Source organism: Zonotrichia albicollis, chromosome 8 (genome assembly GCF_047830755.1).
Source record: "Zonotrichia albicollis isolate bZonAlb1 chromosome 8, bZonAlb1.hap1, whole genome shotgun sequence".
NCBI lineage: Eukaryota > Metazoa > Chordata > Aves > Passeriformes > Passerellidae > Zonotrichia > Zonotrichia albicollis.
Genome location: NC_133826.1, coordinates 36,461,969 through 36,486,384, shown reverse-complemented (window position 1 = coordinate 36,486,384; position 24,416 = coordinate 36,461,969). Strand labels below are relative to the sequence as shown.

General features: G+C 51.7%; 1 protein-coding gene and 1 pseudogene across 1 annotated transcript in view; one reads left to right on the top strand and one right to left on the bottom strand.

Moving 5' to 3' along the window:
• Positions 1–24,416, bottom strand: part of LOC141729934 (uncharacterized) — a 32,623-nt gene that overhangs the window by 6,153 nt on the left and 2,054 nt on the right.
• On the top strand, positions 15,540–16,558 carry LOC141729781 (olfactory receptor 14J1-like; annotated as a pseudogene).

Sequence of the window (24,416 nt, the reverse complement as noted above, 5' to 3'; positions counted from 1 at the left end):
GCTGCAGGACAACCCTGCTGCCAACACCATCCTACCGGAGATGCACTGGGGGGGATCTCCTTTCCCTTCCCTCTGGCATGGAGGCAAATCCCATCCTCTCCTTGTCCTTCCTCCCCCAGGGAAGGAGCTGAGGATGGAGACCAGGGAGGGCAAATCCCCACGGCAGAACCTGGAGGAAGAGACCATTTTGAGCAGCTCCATGACACAGGAATTCAATGGGGAGGATAATTCCCGGAGATTCCACAGGAAGAGGGGCTCCAAACCCAGCCCAAGGGGCGCTGAGGAGGAAAGACCCACCCTGAGTCAGGAAGGTGGAGAAAGCTTCAGCCAGAGCTCAGAGCTGGTGGTTCATGAGCAGCTTCATGATGGGGAGAAGCGCTACAAGTGCTCAGAGTGTGGGAAGAGCTTCAGGCAGCACAGCACCCTGATCTGCCACCAGATGATCCACACTGGGGAATGCCCCTACGAGTGTGGGGAGTGTGGGAAGGGCTTCAGCTACAGGTCCATCCCTGTGACCCACCAACGCATCCACACTGGGGAGAGGCCCTATGAGTGTCCCGAGTGCCAGAAGAGCTTTCAGACAAGCTCTGATCTCCTCAGACACCAGCTCATTCACACTGGGGAGAGGCCTTTTTGCTGCCCTGAGTGTGGGAAGGGCTTCAAGCAAAACTCCCACCTCATCATCCACCAGCGCATCCACACTGGGGAGAGGCCCTACCAGTGCCCCACCTGTGGGAAGAGGTTTCAGACCAGCTCAAATCTCCGTCTGCATGAGCGGATTCACACAGAGGAGAGGCCCTTCCGCTGCCCTGACTGTGGGAAGGGATTTGCTGTGGTGTGTTCTTAAGTTCGTTAGTTTGTTCCCCCCATTTTCTGTATTACTTCCTGCTGCTACCCTGCCAGTTATGTTGCTATGGAAATGAAACTGCTCCTCCCTTGGTTTCTCTTATAAAGTGAAAGTTGTTTCCTCCTTGGGGTCAGTCAATCACTCTTTTTCTCCTCCCAGGTTTCGAGAATTTTCTTTTCTCTGGGAGGTATGGTTGGCTGTAGCCCCGGAGCCCCTCCTATGATTTATAACAGTTGGTTACTTTAGTATATCAGTTATGTTTCGTACCTCCAAATATGTATTTCTATTGGATAGCCGGGTTTCCCTGCCTTCTTCCCCCCTTTTCCCTTAAAACCCTCTCCTGCCCCTTGTTCGGGGCCATTTGCTGGGTGTTTTCCCCTCCTTGTTGGTTCTTCTGTAATAAACCGACAGTTTACCCCCAGCAAGTGGTCGCCTCCTAATTCGTCTCTCACCGCGCTACTCCGAGCTATCAGCCAGCTCAGCCCGAGGCCAAAGCCGCCGAGGGGGGCTGTTTTCTGATGCGCAGGGGCCCTGGCCTTCGCCCCTCACCAGATAGCCGGATTCCAGGGCCGTTCACGCCCCCGCGCAGTGTGGCGGACCAACGTTGGGGCCTGAAATAATCAAAACAGACCCCTCGGAAATGGAATTTTTAGTTTCCAGTGGGCGCTGCACTACCTCGGGGGGGGCAGGCTCCGTTGTAGGAGCTGCACTCCCTGTAGGATAGGAATCGGGAACCCTCGCACCCAGAGAGGACGGTTCCGGAGACGAAAATACCCCTCCTGATTCATCGTTTGCTGCTGCCACCGGATTAGGTAAGGTCGGGCCCTGCTTTGGGGACCTTTCCGACTTTCCCCCTTGCCCTTTTAAAATTTCCCTGGGGGTGCATGCCCTGCTTTGGGGACCCACCCTCCCACCCTCTTTCCTTGAATTTTTTTTCCTTTTACTGAAGCCCCAGACTTGGGGACAGTAAGGGGGGGGGGGCAGGAGCTGGTGGAAAGTGGCTTTCTGTTGTTTTCAGGCGGGGGGTTGTACCATCAGAGGAATTTTCCCCCCTTTATAGTATTGGCAGTTCCTGTACTATAAAGGCACTTATGGGTGCTAGTTTGGGAAAATCCCAGAAGGAGGTTTATTATATTATAAAGGGATTACTGCTTGGAGGTGGCCAGAAGGCCCCCAAGCAAGAATTAAAATTCTTAACTAAGTGGATCTTTTCTAAGTTCCCTGAAATTTCCCCAGAACTTGCAAAACAGCCACACCTTTGGACTGCCGTTTTGGCAAAATTGGAACAAGCAGTTGATTCTGGGGAGACAAAATTAGCAACTGTGGCATTTTGGGCGAACAGAGTGCTCAAAACACTCTCTTCGTCCGGGGAACTTAAGAAAAGCCCTGCTTGTCCCCGATCCCCCCATTCGGCTTCCCTTACCCCCTAACCCTCTCCCTCTCCCCATAGGCATGAGCCCTCTAGAGGGATTTTGAAGGCCAACAAAAAGCAGGGTTTCCATGCTGTCCCTGCTCCCTCTCGACCGGCTCAGCCTCCGCGTTCGAGGAGCCCTGGCCAAGTTCCTCCTACAACCTTACCCTCTACCCCAGTTCCCAAGTCCCCGGTTGTAACCCCTAAGTCTGTTCGTTTTAGCACCGTCCAAGATGGCGACAGAGCTTCTTCTTCTTCTACTACCCCTTTTCTCCCAAGCGGCAACCCTTTCCTTTACCCTGAACACAGCCCTTGCCCAATCCCCCCTCCCTCGTATCCTCCCCCCGTCCCGCTCGCTCCTCCGTACTCTGAGAGACCTTCAGTTCTTGACGCCCAACCTTCAGCTCCCCCTCAAACTTCTCCCCCGGTTCAGCCTCCCGTTCCCTCCTCCCCCGCTTCACTTTCGCTTTCCCCTCCGCCTCCGAACGCTGCACGGGGGGGGAGCGGGGTGGATGGCCTTGCACACTCCCTCCCCTTACGTCATCGCCAAACCCCGCCTCAACATCCTCCACTTTCGGTTCCAACTCCCTCCCCCCCCATTCCCACGGGGTGTCTTCGGAGGGGGGGGGGGGCAGTGCCTACGGAGGGCGGGGGGGCAGTGCCTGGCCACAAGCCACAGCAAATGCCTTTACTAGAAGCGGCCCCGGTTACCTATAACCTGGGGGGAGAGGGAACAATTCAGGCTCGGTGGGTGCCCTTAGCGGAGGCACGAATTAAAGAGCTGTGCAAGGCACAGAAAGACTACTCCCGAAGGTCAGAATACTTCCGGGGTTTGCTACATAATACCCTTTCCCAGGGAGATTTAGTTCCGGCAGATCTGAGGGCACTCTTCTCCAGCCTTATAAGGCCTATGGAATTCAGAGTCTGGGTGAGGGAATGGGGGAGGGAAATATCAGAGGTACTCCCGAGTCTTTGGGGTAATTCGGCCCTGTCCCATGATGCAGATGGTTTGATAATTTCCCTTGATCATCTTTTGGGTGAAAGGCAGTGGGCAGAAGGGGCAAAACAAGCCAGAGCTTTATTCCCCTCCCAGCTGATGGAGACGGCCCGAGCAGCTGAACGAGCTTTCTTCAAGCTGGAAGTAGTTACTTTCCAATGGGAGGATGATGAGGTTTTGCAAGGAGAGCATGAACCATACATGGAATTTATGGAGCGCCTCTACAGATATGTGGAAGCACAGGTGCTCGGGGATGATGACAGGGAAATGATGCTCCAGAGAATGGCATATAGCAATGCAAACGCTGAATGCCGCAAAGCTATAAAAACTCTCCCTCGTAGTCCTAGACCCACAGTAGAGGCCATGATAGATGTCGTGGTGCGTCAGGTCTCCCTGTCATCACGGTCTAAGAGGGCTTCCGTGGCTTTTACTGAATGCCCCGTGCAGGACTGCATAGAGGGAGAAGCTGCCCCCGTTGCCGGCCCTCCAACACCTGGGGCGGGCAAGAGAACATCGGCAACCCATCCCTGTCATCTCTGTGGTAAAGTGGGACATTGGATGCCACAGTGCCCTATGCGGCAAGACTACATGGAATGGAGGCGGAAGCGGGAAAAGGAGGAGAATGAAAAGAAAAAAAACTAGGATTGGAGCGCAGTCCCTCCCTGCGCGTGGATAGAAATGTGGCGGGCTGTTTATCATCATCCGGGGAGAGAAGAAACGAGGGAGAACCGCCGCACACCTTGCCAGATTTGACGCACCTATCGGATTTGAAACACTTTACCTGTGATATTCTGCCCAAACCTGTACTTAACACCATGTCCTCTGTTTCCCCTTACAGGCTGCAGCTAACTAGGAGCATTTACCTCCCTAGCAGTAATTTGCAGCTGGTGTCTGTCGACTTGCGACACCCGGGTCGCTGGAGGAAACTGGGACAATGCAGGTGGACTGTTGTCGGAGACACAAAGCACACACCGCGAGACATCCACATAGTCCCTGGTCTGGTAACTACCGACCGGGACCACTTCGCGGTAGGGCTGTATTGTGTCCGACCCCCGCTTTTCCTCCCTAAGGGACAGGTCATTGCTCAGGCTATTCCTGTGCCAGATAAAGACCATTGCTCGAGCCCGACGGAGAAGGACTCGCCTCCGACCGTGGCCTGGACACAGTTGGTAGGGAGGGAGAAGCCCCGCCTGACATGTCAACTTTCATTGGGCGGGGACAAGAAATTAGTGAGGGGTCTTTTGGACACGGGTGCAGATGTGACGATCATTCCCTCCCGGGAATGGCCGTCGCATTGGGGCCTGCAAAGCGCAGCGGGCACGATTTCTGGTGTTGGGGGCCTCCAATTGGCAAACCAATCAAAGAGCATTGTGCAAATTAAGGGGCCCGACGGGCAATTGGCCTCTATACGCCCGTTCGTTTTAGATTATACAGAGCCCCTCTGGGGAAGGGACCTTTTAGCCCAGTGGGGGGCCAAAATCGATCTCCCGACAGCTCCCCAGGTTTTTCGGGTGGTGGCCACTGAGGAGTGCCGGACCTGGAAACTGAATTGGCTTTCAGATAAACCAGTACAGGTCAAGCAGTGGTCACTTAACAAGCAAAAACTAAAGGCACTCAACGAGCTCGTTCAGGAGCAGTTGTTGAAAGGCCACCTGGAAGAGACCATGTCACCCTGGAACTCCCCAGTGTTTGTCATCAAAAAGCCTAACAAGGATAAGTGGCGGCTCCTGACTGATCTTCGCCGAATTAATAGATTAATAATTGACATGGGTTCCCTTCAGCCAGGGATGCCCTCCCCAGCAATGCTCGCCCGAGATTGGGAATTAGCTGTGATTGATATAAAAGATTGCTTTTTCCAAATTCCCCTTCACCCAGAGGACGCCCCGCGATTTGCATTCACAGTTCCGTCCATCAACTGTGAGTCCCCAGCCAAGTGCTATCATTGGCGGGTGCTTCCGCAGGGCCTCAAGGTCAGCCCTGTGATCTGCCAGTGGTATGTCGCTTCGCTGCTATCACCCATTCGTACAGCCCTCGGGGATGCCGTCATTATCCATCATTATATGGACGACATCCTTGTGTGTGCGCCCGACCACAGTCTGCTTGCTCATGCGCTTGACCTGACAACCAATGCGTTGGCTGCTGCAGGGTTCGAGCTCCAGCAGGACAAAATTCAGCGGGTGCCACCTTGGAGATACCTGGGCCTCGAAATTACAAAGCGGACAATTGTGCCGCAAAAATTGACAATTCGGACAAAGGTCCAGACCCTAGCAGATGCCCATCAACTGTGTGGATCTTTAAATTGGGTGAGACCCTGGTTGGGCATTTCAACCGAAGATTTAGCCCCTCTTTTCGATTTGTTGAAAGGGGGAGAGGAGCTTGGTTCTCCTAGGACTCTTACCCCAGAGGCACAGGTAGCTCTGGAGAAAATACAAAAGGATATTTCGGCCAGGCAGGCCCACCGATACCATCCGGGCCTGCCTTTCAAATTTATTATACTGGGAAAATTGCCACACCTTCATGGCATAATACATCAATGGGATGTTAGTCTGAAGGACCGAGGATTAGGAGACAAGCTCTTAATTATAGAGTGGGTCTTTCTGAGCCACCATAGGTCCAAAAGAATGACACGGCCACAGGAGTTGATAGCAGAACTGATTCTCAAAGCAAGATCGAGGATCAGAGAGCTTGCGGGCTGTGATTTCTCATGCATACAGATCCCAATTAAATTGGAATCGGGCCGATTTAAACTAAAAATCTTTGAAGAACTGCTGCAAACTAATGAATACCTTCAGTTTGCACTCGACAGCTACACTGGGCGCATCACAGTAAATCGGCCGTCCCACAAATTATTCAATTCGGGGTTTAAATTCTCGTTGAAAAAGGTTCAGAGCAAGAAGCCACTGGATGCTGTGACAGTTTTTACTGACGCGTCTGGAGCATCCCACAGGTCAATGATGACTTGGAAGGATCCTCAGACTCAGCAGTGGGAGTCCGATGTTGCTGTTGTAGAGGGCTCTCCACAAGTTGCTGAGTTGGATGCAGTCGTCAGGGCATTTCAGAAATTCCCTGGACCTTTCAATTTGGTCACGGATTCTGCGTATGTCGCAGGTGTAGTGCCTCGAGCTGAGTCAGCTGTTCTTCAAGAGATCACTAATAAGAGATTATTTGAATTGCTGAATAGGCTCGTCGAGTTAGTCTCCAACCGCGAGCATCCATTCTATGTCATGCATGTGAGATCACACACAGATCTACCTGGGTTCATTGCGGAGGGTAACCGTTGCGCCAATTCTTTAGCGGCGGCTGCTGTTTCGCAGGCCCCCCTCCCAGATGTGTTCAGTCAGGCTAAAATCAGCCACCAACTGCTCCATCAAAATGCCCCTGGCCTGGTTTGTCAATTCAATCTGACGCAGGAGCAGGCCAAGGTGATAGTGGCCACATGTCCCCAATGCCAGCAAGATCAAATGCCTACCGTAGCCTCGGGGGCTAATCCCCGAGGTTTGGCAAGCTGCGAGCTGTGGCAGATGGATGTAACGCACATTCCATCTTTTGTTCGATTGTGTTATGTCCACGTCTCAGTGGATACCTTCTCCGGGGCGATCTATGCTTCTGCCCACACAAGTGAAAGGGCAGCGGATGTTCAGAGGCATCTGCTCCAGGCATTCGCTATCTTGGGCATCCCTAGGACCTTAAAAACAGACAACGGCCCTGCATATGCTTCCAAGGAGCTGCGAAGCTTTCTGCAGAAATGGGGAATAGTGCATAAAACCGGCATCCCCTATTCCCTGACAGGCCAAGCCATGGTGGAAAGAGCTCACCAGAGCCTTAAGAAAATCCTATTCCGGCAACAACCGGCGATGAAGGCAGAGACCCCCCAAGTCCGGCTATCAAGGGCATTGTATACACTCAACTTCCTGAATTGCTCTTTTGACAGCCAAAACCCTCCAATAGTCCGACATTTTGGCAGTCACCAGCAGCTGCAGCCTAAAACCAAGCCACCGGTTCTTGTAAAAGATCCGGAGACCTGGCGGACGGAGGGCCCCTTTGACCGGTAACTTGGGGGAGGGGATATGCCTGCATGTCCACTCCCTCCGGTCCCAAGTGGGTACCATCTAAGTGGGTCAGGCCCTTCGTCCCGAAGCAGGGGATCAAGAAGGAGGCAGTGCCACAGGTCCGGCAAGCATGTTGGCGTCGGCGGAAGAAACTATCCCATCAATCCTCCTCATTCTCTCCAGATCTCACTCCAGTTACTGAAGAACCCTCTCCCCCAGCTTCTCCTCCACCCCTTGATCTTTTATACCACCTTTCCTCCTTTTTCCCCCCGGCTCCAACCATTACCCCTCGTGAGTTTTACTTAAATTGGTTGTTTGGGGAGGAACCATATCTGTGAATCCTGCATACTTTTACGGCTCTCCTTTCATTTCAGTTTCATCTCCCCGAATGGCCTCCGAATTGACAACGCTGGCTCTCAACCCTTGTTTGTTGTTGACAGTGCTGATGACCTGCGGATTCCTTCTGCCACCTGCGGAGCCGTGGGTCATCCCCCAGCCAAAAATCAACGTCTGGCGTGCCTTGGCCCAATCATTAGGACAGGACAGTATATGCCTCGACACCGGCTCAGCAGAGGACCCGATGTCGTCTTGCCTTGTGGGGATCCCTTTCTCCCCAGGCGAGCTCCCCTCTGCCTTCCAGTCTGCTCTTTCCCCCGTTTTGGCCCAGAGCCTAACTTTCCTCCCCGGTTTTGAACCCAGAAACGCCTGGAGAAATGGAGTAGCTAGGCTGAGTCCTGCGCCCTCCGAGCCCACAGAGCTGCACCTACTCGGTTCCGCTAACTCTTCAATTTGCTTTCAGTTCGAATATACTTATGCCCCCATAGATAAGGGCAGTGAGGTGGTCCGGCAGACAAAGAAACAATATCAAGCGAGCCAGTGGTGCCGCGCTGTTCTAAAAATCATCGGTCCCACCACTACCAAGCGGACCCCTTACGCCCTTCCCAGGGGGGTGTTTTTGATTTGTGGCGACCGAGCGTGGGCAGGCATCCCCTCTGGCCTGATCGGAGGGCCGTGCACATTTGGCCAGCTGACGCTGTTTACCCCCAACATCACCCAAATTATCAATTGGAAAAAGAATAACATCACATCCGATTTGGCCAGATCCAAAAGAGATCTTAAAGATCTCACTGAAGATTGTGATGATAAAGTTACCCATTGGTCTCATTCTAAATCCATCGCCTTTACCATTTTATTGCCATGGTTATCGGTGGCGAAATCTCTGGGTGAATTGGGCCACCTGGAGTGTTGGGTGGTTAAACAAGGCAATTATACTTCAGCCGCGTTATACGACCTCCTTAAAGACAAGGAAATTACAAGGAAGGCAACGCTCCAAAACAGAGCAGCAATAGATTTTCTACTGCTGCTCCATCACCATCACTGTGAGGAGTTTGAGGGCCTCTGCTGTCTGAACCTGTCCTCTCGGGCCGAGGACGCCAGACACTCCATCAAAAAACTCCAAGACCTCGTCCATCAGGTCAGGCAAGAGACATCAGACTGGCTGGGGGACATATTCAAGGGTTGGAGCCTTAGCGGGTGGGCCAGTTCGGTGTTAGAATCAGTTTGTAAAGTGGTTTTGAGTTTGATTGTATTTTGCGTTTTGATTGTACTGATCCGTAGTTTGATCAAAGAACTAATAGCTAAAGCCACCTCAACGACTGTCAATCATGCCGCACTCCCTCTGGAGGAACATTTCGAGCTGGAGGACCTCTCCTCAGAAGTCGGAGGAGATTCAGATGAAGAGGGATCCACTGAGCTGCCTCAAGAACATAAGTGGGCTAGCGAACTCCAGCTCGAAGAAAGCGAAGATTGGCAGGACAAGCCGCAGACACCTTCCTTTTGAGTTGCATAGACGGTCAAAAATTTTTATTTTATTTGATAAGAAACGGGGAGATGCTGTAGTGTGTTCTTAAGTTTGTCAGTTTGCTCCCCCATTTTCTGTGTTAAATGGTTTCTTCCTTCCCTGTTAGTTCCCGCCGCTGCTACCCTGTCAGTTAGGTTGCTATGGTAACCTCGCTGTTCTTAGTTGCCGATATGTAATTGCTCCTCCCCTGGTTTCCTTTATTAGTGAAAGTTGTCTCCTCCCTGGGCCCAGTCAATCACCCCCTTCTCCTCCCAGGTTTTGAGAATTTTCTTTTCTCTGGGAGTTATGGTTGGCTGTAGCCCCGGAGCCCCTCCTATGTTTCATAACAGTTGGTTACTTTGGTATATCAATTATGTTTCACACCTCCAAATATGTATTACTATTGGTTAGCCGGGTTTCCCTGCCTTTTTCCCCCCTTTTCCCTTAAAACCCTCTCCCGCCCCCTGTTCGGGGCCATTTTCTGGGTGGTTCCCCTCCTCGTTGGTGCTTCTGCAATAAACCAACAGTTTACCTCCAGCAAGTGGTCGCCTCCTAATTCGTCTCTCACAGCGCTGCTCCGAGCTATCACCCAGCTCAGCCCGAGGCCAAGACGCCGAGGGGGGCTGGCTTCAGATGCGCAGGGGCACCGGCCTTTGCCCCTCACCAGCTAGCTGGATCCAGGGCCATGTATGCCCACGTGCAGTGTGGCACCCCACATGCTTCTCATCTTCCACACGACCTTTGACTAGCAAGCAGTGTGTTGAAAACTCAATCCGTTGGTCACTCCTAACTTGGGACCACCCCCCAAACCTGCCTTTCTCAGACCTTCCATGATGGTCCAAGATGGCAATAGCCACATGGTCTTGGAGCATCATGCTCTGGAGACTCAAGACAGAAGGAGTCCGAATGTGGCTCGGGAGCACAAACATCCTCCCTCTATCTTGGGTCCTCTACTTCCTGCTACCACAACCTTCTCTTCTGCCCTGAATGAACCTTCAGACTCCACCCCCACGACTGGGACATGCCCCACTGTCAATCATCCTCTCCACCCTGGACCATGCCTACAGTTAAGGAATGAGACAACAAATAGCCTTGAAACTCCTCCTGGCCCTGGTATGTTATGAAAGAAGAGGGCAGAATCCCAGGTATCAGCCATTGGTTTACGAGGAAATCAAGGAGCTCTGTAGGGCAGCTAAACACCATAGGAAACACCTTGTTTAAATGGCCTAATGAGGCCCATGTTTACAGCATATGTCCTAACCTACTAGGATTTAAAATATATTATGACCATGTTGTTGTCACCTACAGAATACACCCTGTGGGAAGGGGGATGGAAGCATTTACTAAATCAATTAATAGCAGACTATGCTACTAATGAGGCAAGGGCGGAATTGACAATCAACCATCTAGCTGGAGAAGGACGACACAGCCTACGAGATGATCAAGCAGCAGATATCCCCAGAGAAGAATTGAATGATATCAAAGAGATGGCTTTGAAAACTTTAATCCAGGTATCAGATGGTAGCACCCTCAATTTGGACAACCTTGGGTGGCTGCAGCTAAAGCTTTAGGACAGTAACACCATCTTGGGTGCCTCTTAAGTAAGCAAACCAATGTTACCTCCCACATATTGAGTGGCTTGCTCTCAGACATAGAGACCATCAGACATGCCACCTTGCAGAACAGCGATAGAGTTTTTACTCTAGGCACATGGGCATGGCTGTGCAAACTCTGAGGGCAAGTGTTGCATGAACCTTTCCAGCCACAGTGAGTCAATCCACAAGAGCATTCAGGTACTGAAGGAAGGGTTCAAGAAGCTTCAAATGGAAAACAAAGACTGGGTCAAAAATTCTTCCAATCCTGAGGACTAAAGGGTTAGATGATGTCTAGCTAAAACAGGACTATTATTTCTCTTAGTGGTTGTTTTTGTTCAATTGTTAATTGTTCTATGTTTGTTTGGATGCTTTTAGAAAGTCTTACAAAATTCTCTCAGTTCCATCTTTGTTGTAAAACAGAAAGGTGGAAGATACCCAACACAGATTCCTCATGGACTCCTTGGACAAGACAACTGGAGGCCAGAATGGCATGAAAACCTCTCAGAGACTCAGTGTGGGAAGGAAAAACCTTAAAAGTACCTAAAAGTATTCTGAAATCCATAAAGTACCTTAAAATCCTTGAGTCTCTCAAGGCATTAATGAGCCCTAACGAGTGTCAGTGCAAAGCTCTCAGGGGATTAATTAAAGCAGGTAACTGGGGCCATGATTGCACAAACTTCTCACAGAATCTGTATCAAAAGGGAAACACTAAGTACCCTAAAATAACTGAAGTACCTTGAAGTATTAATGAGCCCCAGTGAGTGTGGTTACTGACAAAGCCTCTCCAGGGACTAATTACAGCAGATAATTGGAGGCCATGATTGCACAAACCTCTCAGAGACTCCAAGGCAAAAGTCAAACCCAAAGTCCTTTGAAACATCTGCAGTCACTGCAGGGAGCATTCAGGAGCCCCCAGGGCCATTCCTAGCAAGGCTCCCCAGGGACTCCTTCCAGCAGATCCTTGAGGCCACTGGGATGTGGGCTAGGAGGGGATGCTGAGGGCAGGACAAGGGGCTGACAGTGCCCAGCCTGGCTGGGGCTGTGCCTGGAGGCCCCAGGGCCTCAGGACAAGGTGTCTCCTCCCAGCCCTTGGTGGCACAGACCCTGCTGTGCCCCAGGGCACCAAGACTTGGCTTCTCTTTGTCCCCACCTGCCATCACTGCCACCAGTTCTTTGCTCTGCCTGGGGCCTGGGGACACTTTGTCAGTCACGTCTCTCAGTGGGACCCATTAAAAGTCCAAGAAACTTTGCAGTTGGATTCTGCCTTGGACTTCTGGAGAGGTTTCTTCAGCTCCCTCTCAGGGAGTGATGCTCAGGGCCTGAGCACAAAGCCCCAGAGGCTCATTAAAGTCCTTGTGCTGTGTCTGTGCTGCTGAGCTGGGCTGGGCTCCTGGCACAGAGGCAGCTCCTGGTAACCAAGCAAAGCTTCAAAAGCACATTTCTCTTGATGAGCAGCTCTTCTGCCAGCCCAGCAGAGCTGGGGCACTGCCTGCAGCCACCCCGGGCACAGCACAGAGGCACAGAGAGCTTCAATCAGTCAGGGTTGGGAAGGTGCTTAGAAGTGCCTGGGGCAGAATCACTGCCAGCCCCCGGCACAGGAACCTCTGGCTGCAGGACAATGTAGCTATAGCTCCTGGAGCCATCTCCTCAAGCTGGAACATCCCAATGCCTACAGACCCTGTGAGTACATTCTCTGATTGTCTCTTGTGCAGAGCAGCCAGGGGTGCCCAGGGCTGCCCTGCAGAGCAGGGTCCTGCAGCCCCGGGCACTGTGCTGGGGCAGGGACTCTGCTGCCTGCCAGGGACAGCTCTCAGCCAGCCCTGGCAGCTGCTCCCAGCACTGGGGAGAAGCTGTGGGGGGAAGGAGCCACCCTGAGCAGGGCAGGGGATGCTGCTGAGGGGGGCTGGTGGGGCAGGGCTGCTCCCAGATCCAGACCAGCCTGGGCACAGCTCCAGAGGGCACTTCCCAAAGAAGGTAAGCCTGGGATTGATGTAAAGATCAGGAGCTTTTCTGAGAATGTTTTCAATTTCCTGCTTGGAGAAGGTTGGGAACGTTGGGGTGATGACAAAAAGATTTTTTCATTTTATACATTTTTCATATATTTGTCGCTCTATAAATTACTATTACATAGTTATAAATCCATAATCCTTATTTAAGTTTATTAAACTCTTAATGAACTCTATTACTATTATATACTTCTATAACTATAATCCTCTATTAACTCTATTATTTTCCCTATGTTTTTTCTTTGATTTTAGAAAAATAAGCTGATTGTCTAAATGCATTCCTGAAATACATATAGTATCCTGTAAAGTCTTATTATCAGGAACAGGACCAACAAGAACATTGTGTTTTTTGACCAGAATGTGAGCAGTCATAACAAAAGTGAAGGCAAAGAAGCCTTGGACTTACTCCAATGGATTGAGCCAGGGGTGTGTAACTGGGGTAAGTGAATCTCCTATTGGATGTTCCTGTTAAATTTTCTTTATTAATCAACCTTAATAATTGTGTAAATAAGGGTGCGGGTGTGCCCCATCCCCAGTGGGACACCTGGAAGCATCCAATAAATGTCTGGTTTTTACTTTACTCTTCTAACACTGTTGCAAGGGTTTTTTTTTTTTTCTCTTTTGATTATAAAAAACAAGGGGATAAGAGAAGAAGAACAGGAATTGTAATCCCAGAATCCCAGGACATTCTGAGTTGAAAGGGACACACAGGATCATCAAAGGAATGTTTGAACATTTACAGAGACTCCAGAACTGTAATTTTGGGTGGTCAGTCTCTCTGCTGGGAGCTTCCCAAAGGCCCTCAGCTACTCCTCAGCCCTGGGCAGCAGCAGCATCACCTTTGCAGGGCCCAGCAGGGCTCTCCTGAGCTGCCCTTGCCCAGCTGCACACAGAGTCTGCCCCAGCCAGGGCCCTGCACACAGGCAGGTTTCTGTAGGGCCCTGGCCAGGGCACACAGGCTGGGATGGGCTCTGTGAGCGCTCGCAGGGACAAGGCTGCTCTCAGGAGGGAATGTCCAGGCCCAGGGAGATGCTCAGGGAAGGAGAGGGGGCTGAAGAGAGCAGTGCTGGGAGCAGGATGAGGGTACTGTTGGTGTGTGGGAGGTGCCGGGCACAGCTGGGCACGGGAACATTGTCCTGAGTGCCCGGCTGTCTCTGCCCTGCCCTCTCAGGCACAGCACCACAACATCTTCTCTTGGTTCTGCCTTGCCCTGATATTGTCACTGTTATCTGCCATTCTCAGGGAGGCTCTGGCATCTGCAGCAGCTGAGTCAGGCACTGCCCTTGGCATTCCTGCCAGGCAGGGCTCTCCATGGGAATGGGGTGTCCAAGCTTCCCTGGAACCTCTGGGGCTGTGGGCAAAGCAGTCCATGGGAAAGGGGAATGAGCTGAGCCCTCTCCCCAAGATCCCATCATGGGCACAGCCAGGGATCTCCTTGCTGTCCCTTCCCAGCTCTGAGCTGCCCTCCTGGGTGCAAATCTGTGCCAGAGTCTCTGGGAGTTCCCTGAATGTCCCACGGGGAAGGGCAGAGCTCCACAGCTGAGGAAATGCTGCTGGGTATGCCAAGGGAGCGGTGAGTGTCCTTGGCACAAGGGGGTGCTGAGACCTTGCCCAGAGACCTTTAGAGAGGGTGAGACATGCAGGGATCCCTCTGCTCTGGGCAGGGTCTGGTTTATCCCAGGGTGACCCAGGAGTGTGATTGTGTTCTCATTGCAGCCAAAGGTGCAAAGCCAGGGCAATTGGGAACAAGCCCCTCCAGCCCTGCATCTTCCTTCAGCCACAGGGAATCCTTTGCCTCTCACATCTCTCAGTGACAAACTCTGAGTGCAGCAGAAATGCTGGGGATTTCTGACCTCAGAGAGCCAGGAATTATATGTGGGCAGAAAGAATTCCTTAAAACAGCTCCTGCTATCCATGTCCTATAGAACTAGGAGTGCACATGCTACCAAACCTGTCTGCGTTAGGAGTGATTCCCTTTAAAAATCCTGACTATCCAGCCTTGTCCCTCTGCCCCATGGCCACAAACCCAGGGCAGTGGGGCAGATATGGCTCCTTGAGGGCCCCCATGGACGGGTCTGGCTGCTCCTGGCAAACTCAGCCAGCACAACTCTTGGAATCTATAAAGTCAGAGGGTTTTTAGGAAATGGTTAAAAAAGAGTATTTAGGCTTCAGGATGTGGCCTGAAGTTCTGTTACAGCAGAAAAGTTTCTCAAGTAAGCAGAAAAGTTTCTCAAGCAGTAGATGTGACAAATAACAATAAGACTTTGTAGATTTGGCTTTAGGATGGCAACAAGTTTATTTAATGTATATCTTTAGAAGGTTACTGTGAATGGAGCTCTGTTCTTTGTTTCTTATTAAATAGTCTTTGTTTTAACTACCATTACGTATGTTTTATAAGGTTAGATGGAAAGCTTGTCAGTATGTCTTGTTTTTGTGTGATTGGCTGAAATCTAAACTGAGATGATTTTATGTCATTCCGTTCTACCCCACCTTCGGGGGCATTTTCCATTAGGCCAGCAAGCTGTTAACATCTAATTTCATTGTAACAATGTTCTGAGACTAATGTGCTAACAATAAAAAAAGCTGGTCTGGATTTGCCCAGTGTGGTCCATATTTAGACTTTTTGCCAATGGCAAGTGGGTTCCTCTCTTAAGACATGAGTTCCTGACACCATTAGATCTATAGCTACCCTGTTGCCCCGATACACAACTGGAGCTCAGGCAGGGACCTGGGTGAAGGTTTTCCCAGAGCAGGAACAAGGGTGGGTGAGTCCCAGTTGGACAGTCTGCAGGGAATGGCCCAGGTTTGGCTCCAAGCAGCCTCTGCCGACTTGTCACTGTCCTTTCTCCAAGAACAGATCCCCATGCCCAGCCACAGCAAATGTCCAACAGTAGCTCCATCAGGCACTTCCTCCTGCTGGCATTGGCAGACACGCGGCAGCTGCAGCTCCTGCACTTCAGCCTGTTGCTGGGCATCTCCCTGGCTGCCCTCCTGGGCAACGGCCTCATCATCAGCGCCGTAGCCTGCGGCCACCACCTGCACACGCCCATGTTCTTCTTCCTGCTCAACCTGGCCCTCAGCGACCTGGGCTGCATCTGCACCACTGTCCCCAAAGCCATGCACAATGCCCTCTGGGACACCAGGGACATCTCCTACACTGGATGTGCTGCACAGCTCTTTTTTTTTGTCTTTTTCATTGCAGCAGAGTATTTCCTCCTTACAGTCATGTGCTATGACCGCTACGTGTCCATCTGCAAACCCCTGCACTACGGGACCCTCCTGGGCAGCAGAGCTTGTGCCCACATGGCAGCAGCTGCCTGGGCCAGTGCCTTTCTCACTGCTTTGCTTCACACAGCCAATACATTTTCCCTGCCCCTGTGCCATGGCAATGTCCTGGGCCAATTCTTCTGTGAAATCCCACAGATCCTCAAGCTCTCCTGCTCACATTCCAACCTCAGGGAACTGGGACTTCTTGTGTTTTCCATCTGTTTAGCACTTGGTTGTTTTGTATTCATTGTTTTCTCCTATGTGCAGATCTTCAGGGCCGTGCTGAGGATCCCCTCTGAGCAGGGATGGCACAAAGCCTTTTCCACCTGCCTCCCTCACCTGGCCGTGGTCTCTCTGTTCCTCAGCACTGCCACATTTTCTGACTTGAAGCCCCCCTCCATGTCCTCCCCATCCCTGGATCTGGCCCTTTCACTTCTGTACTCAGTGGTTACTCCAGCCCTGAATCCCCTCATCTACAGCCTGAGGAACCAGGAGCTCAAGGCTGCAGTGAGGAGACTGATGACTGGGTGGTTTCAGAAGCATTAAACTGCTGGCCAATTTCTGCAAATCATTTGGAATAAAAGTCATCTTTGATACTTCTTGTGGGTTTGGTTGTGAGTGTTTTTTTCTTTGTTTTATTTTTTCCATATTTTCCACATAGAAAGGTCATTGTTTGTGCCATTATTCATTTTCTCTCCACTTTTCCTGTAGCCACAGATGGTGTCAATGATGGGGTACACACTTGGTTGCTTTAAAGGAGCTAAAGGATCTCCCAGCAGAGTTTTCTGCAGAGATGCCCTTTTTTTCCCTTCCCTGGAGCTGCAGCAGCAATGTCTGTGTGCAGAGCTGGGGGCAGATCAGTGCTGGCCCAGCAGCTGTGCCCAGCAGCAGCAGCACTTGGTGTTGCCAGTGCTGCTGCCGTGGCCCTGCCCCGCTGCCCTGGTGGCCCTGGTGTTGCTGTAAGGCCTGAAGTGCTAGCAGCACAAGAAATGCTGATCTTCCTCTCTAATCGTGTCACCATTATTCAGTGTAATATTTCATGACCCTCTTCCCTCAGGTGTTTCCAGCTCTCCTGTTAAAATGGCCATGTCTAAAGACATCTCCTCACTAGACCGACTGCATCAATGCTGTTTCCATTCCTCCCAGATTTCCTTCTCCTGATGCTCTCTGGTCATTCCAGTGCCTCTCAATTAACTGGCTTCGTGCTTTGAGCTTCAGGGAGTCGCCCAGACTTTCTGAAGTTCAAATAGATACCACATTAGTCTACATCTTAATTGCCTTTATATCCATCAGAGAATTACCTTTTCTTTTATCTTTATATATAACTGTTCCTGTACAGAAATCCCATTGGGATGGTGGACATCAGATGTTGCTGGGATGTCCCAGAGAGCTGAGAGAAGAGCTGTGATGGTTATTAAACAGTTCAAATGTTCAGCTTGTGTTTGTTGGCAAGAAACCTTTCTGTGCCTCTGAGTGCCACCAGGCCCTGAGCCCAAAGGTCACAAACCTGATGAGTTGTGGTTCCCACTGCAGGGGCACTTGGACCTTGACTCTGCACAGGAGAGCTCTTCATCCATTTTCTGTGTTTTCCTCCCTCTGGGCATAGAGGGAGCTCCTGACTTCAGCATGGGACTCGTGTGCAAAGAGCAAATCTGGGCAGAATCGGGGCAGGGAGGGTTTGGGGGACCTTGGGATCTGTGCTGGGCACAGAAGGTGTTTTCCATTGCTCTGAGACTGTCTTCTGTGGAAAGTGGGTTTCATATCCAGCAGAGGAATGACTTTTGCATTTCATGGAGCTGTGCCTTCCCCTGGCTTTGTTTGCTGACAATAAATGAACATCCCTCTGTGTGTCAGGCAGCTCCTTCTCCAAGGAAAGCAGGTGGGAGTTGGAGTCCAGGAGCTGAAAGCTGCAGGTGCAGCCTGGGCTGGAGGGAACTCAGATTTGCACAAGGCTGCTCTGAGTGCCAGGGCTTGGATGGGGGAAATGTTGGGGTGGGGGTAGGGACAGAGTCTGATTGATTGTCAGCCATAAAGGGTCTTGATTTTCACATCTATTCAGACTGCACGAGGAGGTACTTGGATTCAGTGTCAGCTGGAGATTGCACGTATCAATAAATTAACAGGGAAAAGAAACCTAAATTGGACCAAAGAAATCTTTTCTCACTGTCTCTTTAAATAGAATCTATTCAACTTGAATGCACTACTGGAATTCATCTAATTACCCACAAAAGATTTGAAAATTGAAATCAAATTATTCCCAGAGGCTTGGCTTGTTAAGGTGTTCTGGATGTTAATGAGCCCTGGGACACTGAATTCCTGCACTGAAGAGCTGAAGGCTGAACAATCCTGTGGAGCAGGAAAATTCAGCAGTAGCCTCCAAGGTGCTGAGGATGTCAGCAGCCCTCACTGAGGCCATCCCTGCCCAGAGACCGTGGGGGAATGGGCAGACAAGGAGAGCGTCCCTGGGGCTGCGGCAGCACAACTCAGAGGCACCAGCGGCTCCAGCTGGGCAATGGAGTGTGGAATGTGGCTGGGAAAGCCCTGCCTGGGCTGTGCCAAGCAGGACAGGCAAGCCCTGACCCCCATCTCCCAAACAAGTCTCTCAAGGAGACATTTAAAAGGAAATTCTATTTTTTGTGTACACTGAGTTGGATCTTCTAAGAAATATCAATAAGAGATTCTCTGTAGTTCAAAACAACAAAACAGCCTTTACTGGCAACTTCAGAAAATCAAAGAAATTTTCACAAACGGTGTTATAGGAAATTCAATCAACAAAAAACACTTTTCAGAGCAATATTTTTGGCCCATTCAACTTCACAAACTTTTAGCCTGTTCAATTTTAAGTTAATCAAAATTTGCAAGAAGACAAAAATAGAAGAAGTGTTTTTCTTTCTCTCTCTCAAAGAGAGAGAAAGAAAAATAAGATTCTGAGAAGCATACACACAGCTACCAACTTCTGGATTCCAGCACAGTTCAGACAGAAATTCCAGGAGGAGGTAGGGCTAAGATGTGTTCTTGCCTTGTGGTCAGCCTTAAATACCCCTTGTTTTCCCAAAGCCCACAATGGTCTCCATGATTCCATGACTCTCTTCAATATCACAATGATCTCCTTGGTTCAATAGTACCCCAGAGTGTCACAAGGGTCCCTTGGTTCCATGAGGCTGTGAAGTGTCCTACTGGTCTCTCCATGGTTCCATGAGGACCTGCAATGTCAAAATGGACCTTGGGCTCCATGGGGTCTCACAGTGTCACAATAGCCCCTTGGTTCCACGACACCACAAAGTGTCACGTCACAATGGTCTCCAGGGTTCCATGAGGCATCACTGTGTCACAATGGACCTTGGTTTGATGCGACCTCTCAGAGCCACAATGATCCCTACATTCCATGGAACCACACAGTGTCAGAACAGTCCCTTGTTCCCATGAGGCCCAGCAATGTCACAGTGCTCTCCACAATTCCACAAGGCCCCACAGTGTCACAATGGTCCCTTGGTCTCACAGGACCCCACAGAGTCACAATGCTCCCTTGGTTCCATGGGCCCTGTGCTGCTGCATTCCCCCCTCCCCTTCTCAGGCCGCCCTGCCAGCTGAGAAATGCTCCTTGGGCCTCGGCCTTGGCCAACAGCCCCTGGGCTCAGCTCCTCTGCAGCTCATCACAAACACTGTCTGCTCCAGGCACTGCTGCTGCCCAACCAGCTCCTGGTTCCTTTAGGAGCAGCCCTGGGAACTGTTTTTGTTCCCTCAGTGGCACAACATCCCTGTTCTCACCCTGCCAAAGAAAGCTGTTGATGCCAAGTGCGGCCAGGATGAGCCATTGCTGGGACTGAAGCCCCTCTCTTGGGGGCCCATAAACAGCTCTCCAAAAGGAGCCCTTGGAGCTCTCCTGGGCCAGCGACTCCCTCTGAGTGGGGCCTCCTCAGCCGGGAACTCTCCCGTTTGCTGCACTCAGGGATCCTGAACAGCGACGGAGTCTGGGTCGATCCCCCCACTCCTCCAGGCTCAACCCTTCACCCACTGGGGAGATGCCAAAGCATCCACAGTGAGCATTGCCTGCCCTCAGGGGAATTGCTCACAGGTGCCTTGCACTGACTCTTGGTGTCTGTGTGCACACAGGAGTGCCTGTGCTGGGGAAATGTGGCAGAAATGCTGCCCTCTGACGGGTTGGAGTGCCTTGGATAGCTGAGTCAGTCAGGCCTTTAGGTAAGGTTAAATCCCAAGGTCTAAGCTAAATTAAATTCTGCTAAGAGTTGTTCTTTTGCTAAGTTGTTACATTTATTATAAGTTATATTGAAAATTGTTGAGTGTTACTCCTCTGTTAAATTGCAAAGTCATAGATTTTAAGTTAGGTTAAATATTGTTATTATCTGTTCTTTTGCTAAATTGTGAAGTTGAAGGTATCAGTTAAGGTTAAGGTATCAGTGAAGTCCTGTTAAGTTTGACCTCTGTTAAGCTTTTACCTCTTTATTCCTTTTATCCTTGCCCTCACTGTCCTTGTGCCACACACACACACACACACAGGCCCAGGAGCAGTCCTCAGTTCATTTCTGGTTTGATTGCCTGGATTTGGTTTGGTTTTGTTGTTGCTTTGTTTCCTTGGTGTGCCTGAACTGTCCAGTCACTAGCAGAGTGAGTCTCGACAAGGAACTCTGTGCTGCTGTCCCTTAATATTAAATCTGGTTTCGGCTGATCCTTTGCCAGGGAACTTTTCAGCACTCTCAAGGCCTCATTTGTAACAGGGTGAAGGAGCCCTGGCCCAGGCTCTGGCCCTGGGGGACACGGGGACGCTGCTGGGGGGTCCCTGTCCCCCTCTGCCACCCCCAGGACCCTGTCCCCCCATCCCCGTGTCAGGCTCTGGGGTCGATCTCATGGAAAATCCTCTGGGGGAGGCTGCGGGGCCGGGGGCGGGGGGACCCGGGGGGACAGGTGAGGGACCCTGCTGTGCACGAGCAGGGTTGGACTGCTCTGGGGGGAGCTGTGAGGGGGGCCGGGGCAGAGTGACCTCCCCAGTGACCTCACACAGCCCCTGTGATGTCATTCTGCCCCTTTGCTGTCACAGTGTCCCTGTGATGTCACACAGCACCTCTGATATCACACAGCCTCCTGTGATGTCGCAGCCCACTCTGGGATATCACATCACACCCTTGTAATGTCTCAGAGCCAGCTCTGTGGTATCACTCTGTTATGTCATACAGCTGTGCTGTGATGTCACAGAAGACTCTGTGATGTCAGAGAAGACTCTGTGATGTCAAAAAGTCACCAAGTGATGTCATTGTCTGTTCTGTGGTGTCACAGCCAGATCTCTGTTGTCACAAATGTCTGTAGTGTCATACTGGCATTTTGTAATGTCACAGCAAACACTTTGAACTTACAGACTTCTCTAGGATGTCATCCAGCCATGCCATGATGTCAAAGCCTTCTCTGTGATGTCACAGAATCCCCTCTATGATGCTGTAGCTGCTCAATGACCTCACACAAAAAAGTCTGTGATGTCATAGCCCAATCTGTGACCTCACAGAGCCCACTCAGTGCTGTCACACGGCCCCTTGCTGACATCCCAGCTGCTCTGTGCCTCTGTGACACAGCCACAGAGGTGCTGCTGTGACCCAGCCCCCTCTGGGACATCCCACAGCCCCTGCCAGTGCTGAGCCCCTGTGAGCTCTGTCTGTGCCCAGCTGGTGTCCCTGAGGGGCCCTGGCAGTGCCCCAGCCCTGCTGGGCTGTGCACAGGAGCTGCTCCTGGCCAGAGCTGTCTCTCTGCAGTGCTGCCCTTGCCAGGAGCTGCCTCTGGGCCAGGAGCCCCGCCCAGCTCAGCAGCACAGACACAGCACAGGGACTTTAATGAGCCTCTGGGGCTTTGGTGTTTTTGCATCAGACCCAGTCCCTCAGAGCATGCACAAAGAACTTCTCAAAAACTCAAAATCAGATTGAAAGTACAAACTCTCTTTGACTTTTAATGGGTCCCACAAAGGGACACAAGTCACGTCAAAATGTCCCCAGGTTCCAGGGAGAGCAGAACCCTGCAGGCAGTGATGGCAGCTGGGGACAAGCAAGGCAAAGGTGTCTCTGGTGCTGAGCAAACCTAGATGTGTTTCAGGAATGCAAAGGACCAAGGCCTGAGCCCCAGCCCCTGGCCAGGCAGATCCTGTCCCTCCCTCCTTGTTCAGGGCTCTTCCCGGGATGGGCACTGGCATGTGGGGACGTGCAATGCCAGGGGCAGGAGCATGGGGTGGCCCCTGCCAGGCTGCTGAGCAGGGACAAGGAGGGAATGAGGCCCCAGGCCTGCAAGGGTCACTTGTGCCCTCATGGCCTCAGGCCCAGGGCCAGCAGCCGTGGCCAAAGTGCTGCCCAGGTTGGCTCTGGCAGGGCTGTCTTGCAGCTGCTGCCCATCCCTGTGCCCTGTGCAGCCCAGGCTGTCCCACGGTGTCCCTGCCCTGCGCCTCTGTCCCTGCAGGCTGTCGGCATCCCCCGTCTGCCCCACCTGCCTGGGCCCTTCCTTTGCTGACAGCTCTGCCTCCTGCCTGCCTCTGTCTGCCCACACAAAGCCTGGGGCTGCTCCAGGCTCCTGCTGGGGACGTGCTGCGCCACAGCCCTGCCCTGCCAGGGAAATTCCTTTCTCCTGGTGTTTAGTCTGGACCTTTGTAACTGCACTTGGTGCTATTATGTCTTCTTCAGGCTCATTCCTACTATGAAGAAAAGTTCCAGCCACTCTAAAACCACCCTCCAATCCCTCCATGGCTACTCCTGTTCTCTCCTCGCCTCCACACCACTGACCTCAGAGCCATCAGCCTGTACTTGATGGTTTTGTGATGAGGCCTCCAAACCCCATCCTAGGAGATTTTTGAGTCCTCTCCAAGAGTTGTGAAATGGAAAAAAGTGATCAAAGTTATTTTCTCCCAAATCCTGCTACGACAGAAAAAGTGTCAATATTTGTAAATTTAATGAGGGTGGATTTACATTTCTTAGGAGAAGTAAATGTTTTACAATTATGAAAGTGGTAAAAAATGGCAAGGGTTTTCCAGAGAAGTGGATTCCCCATTCCAGAAATTTTCCAAGATCAGGACAATTTGTGTAGCCTGACCCAGTGAAACCATCTCATCGCCAGGGACAGAATTCCTGTAGTGTGGGTTCTCTGATGTGCTGGGTGCCCTCACAACGCTTCTGGCCAGAATGTCTGCTGAGGACAGCCAGGCAGCTGCAGGGGCAGTGACCTCACAGCCATCACCATGGCAGCCCTGTCCCCTGGGCCTGGCTCTCTTCTTTCCTCTGCCCCTCCCTTGGCTCTGCCGGCATGAAGAGTTTTGTCATTAATATCTTGTCCCCAAGGTGCTGGGACCAATGGAACCATGGTGGCTACGGGGTGTCATATCTCCACCTCATGACTCATCAGAAGTTTCTCCAATAAAGAAATAAAGCCTTTGCCTGAAGCTCCCTCTATGCCCAATACAGGAACCCCTGTGAGTGTCTGGGACATCCTGGCTCTTTGGCAGCCTGAGGACTCCTGGGATGTCACCGTGGAGCCCCTGTGAGTGCCTGTGACAGATCAGTGCCTTTGCAGCCCAAGGTGCCCTGGGATGTCACCATGGAATGGCTGTGACTGCCTCTGACCACAGGGCTCTTTACCATCCCCAGAAACCCCTGGGAGGTGTCCATGGAGCCCCTGTCTGTGCCTGTGACATTCCAGCTCTGGAACAGCCTGGGGACTCCTGGAAAGACACCATGGAACCTCTCTGAGGGCCTGTGACAAATCTGATCCTTAGCAGGAAACCATCATCAGGACTCTGTTGCTATGGTCAGTTTCCATGGCAACCATCACAACCCCCTGTTGCTAGGTCAGTTTCCATGGCAACCATCCCCAGCCCCCTGTTGCTATGCTCAGTCCCTCAGCAGCTCCATGGAGACCCCATGCCAGGGGTGGTTGCCATGGACACCAGCTCAGGCCTGCAGCCACAGCCCGTTGCCATGGCAACCATTGGCAGTCCCATCCCCAGGCTCATGGGATCCCAGAACCACAGAATGGGCTGAGCTGGGAGGGACCCATCAGGATCCTCCAGTCCAACTGCTGGCCCTGCACAGGACACCCCAACAATGCCAGCCTGGGCCTGGCAGCGCTGTCCAAACACTGCTGCAGCTCAGAGAGCCCTGGAGCTGGGACCCTTCCCTGGGGAGCCTGGGCAGGGCCCCAGCAGCCTCTGGGCAAAAACCTTTTCCTGACATTCAACCTGAGCCTGCCCTGACTCAGCTGCAGCCGTTCCCTCCACTCCTGTCCCTGGGCACCAGAGGGAAGAGGTTCCCACAGCCCCAGCCAGGGACCTGCTCCCAAGGCTGTTGCCATGGCCACCAGGGCTTGGACCAGCTGGGATGCTTGGTTTCCATGGGCCAGGGTTCAGGAATGGGATTCCCCAATT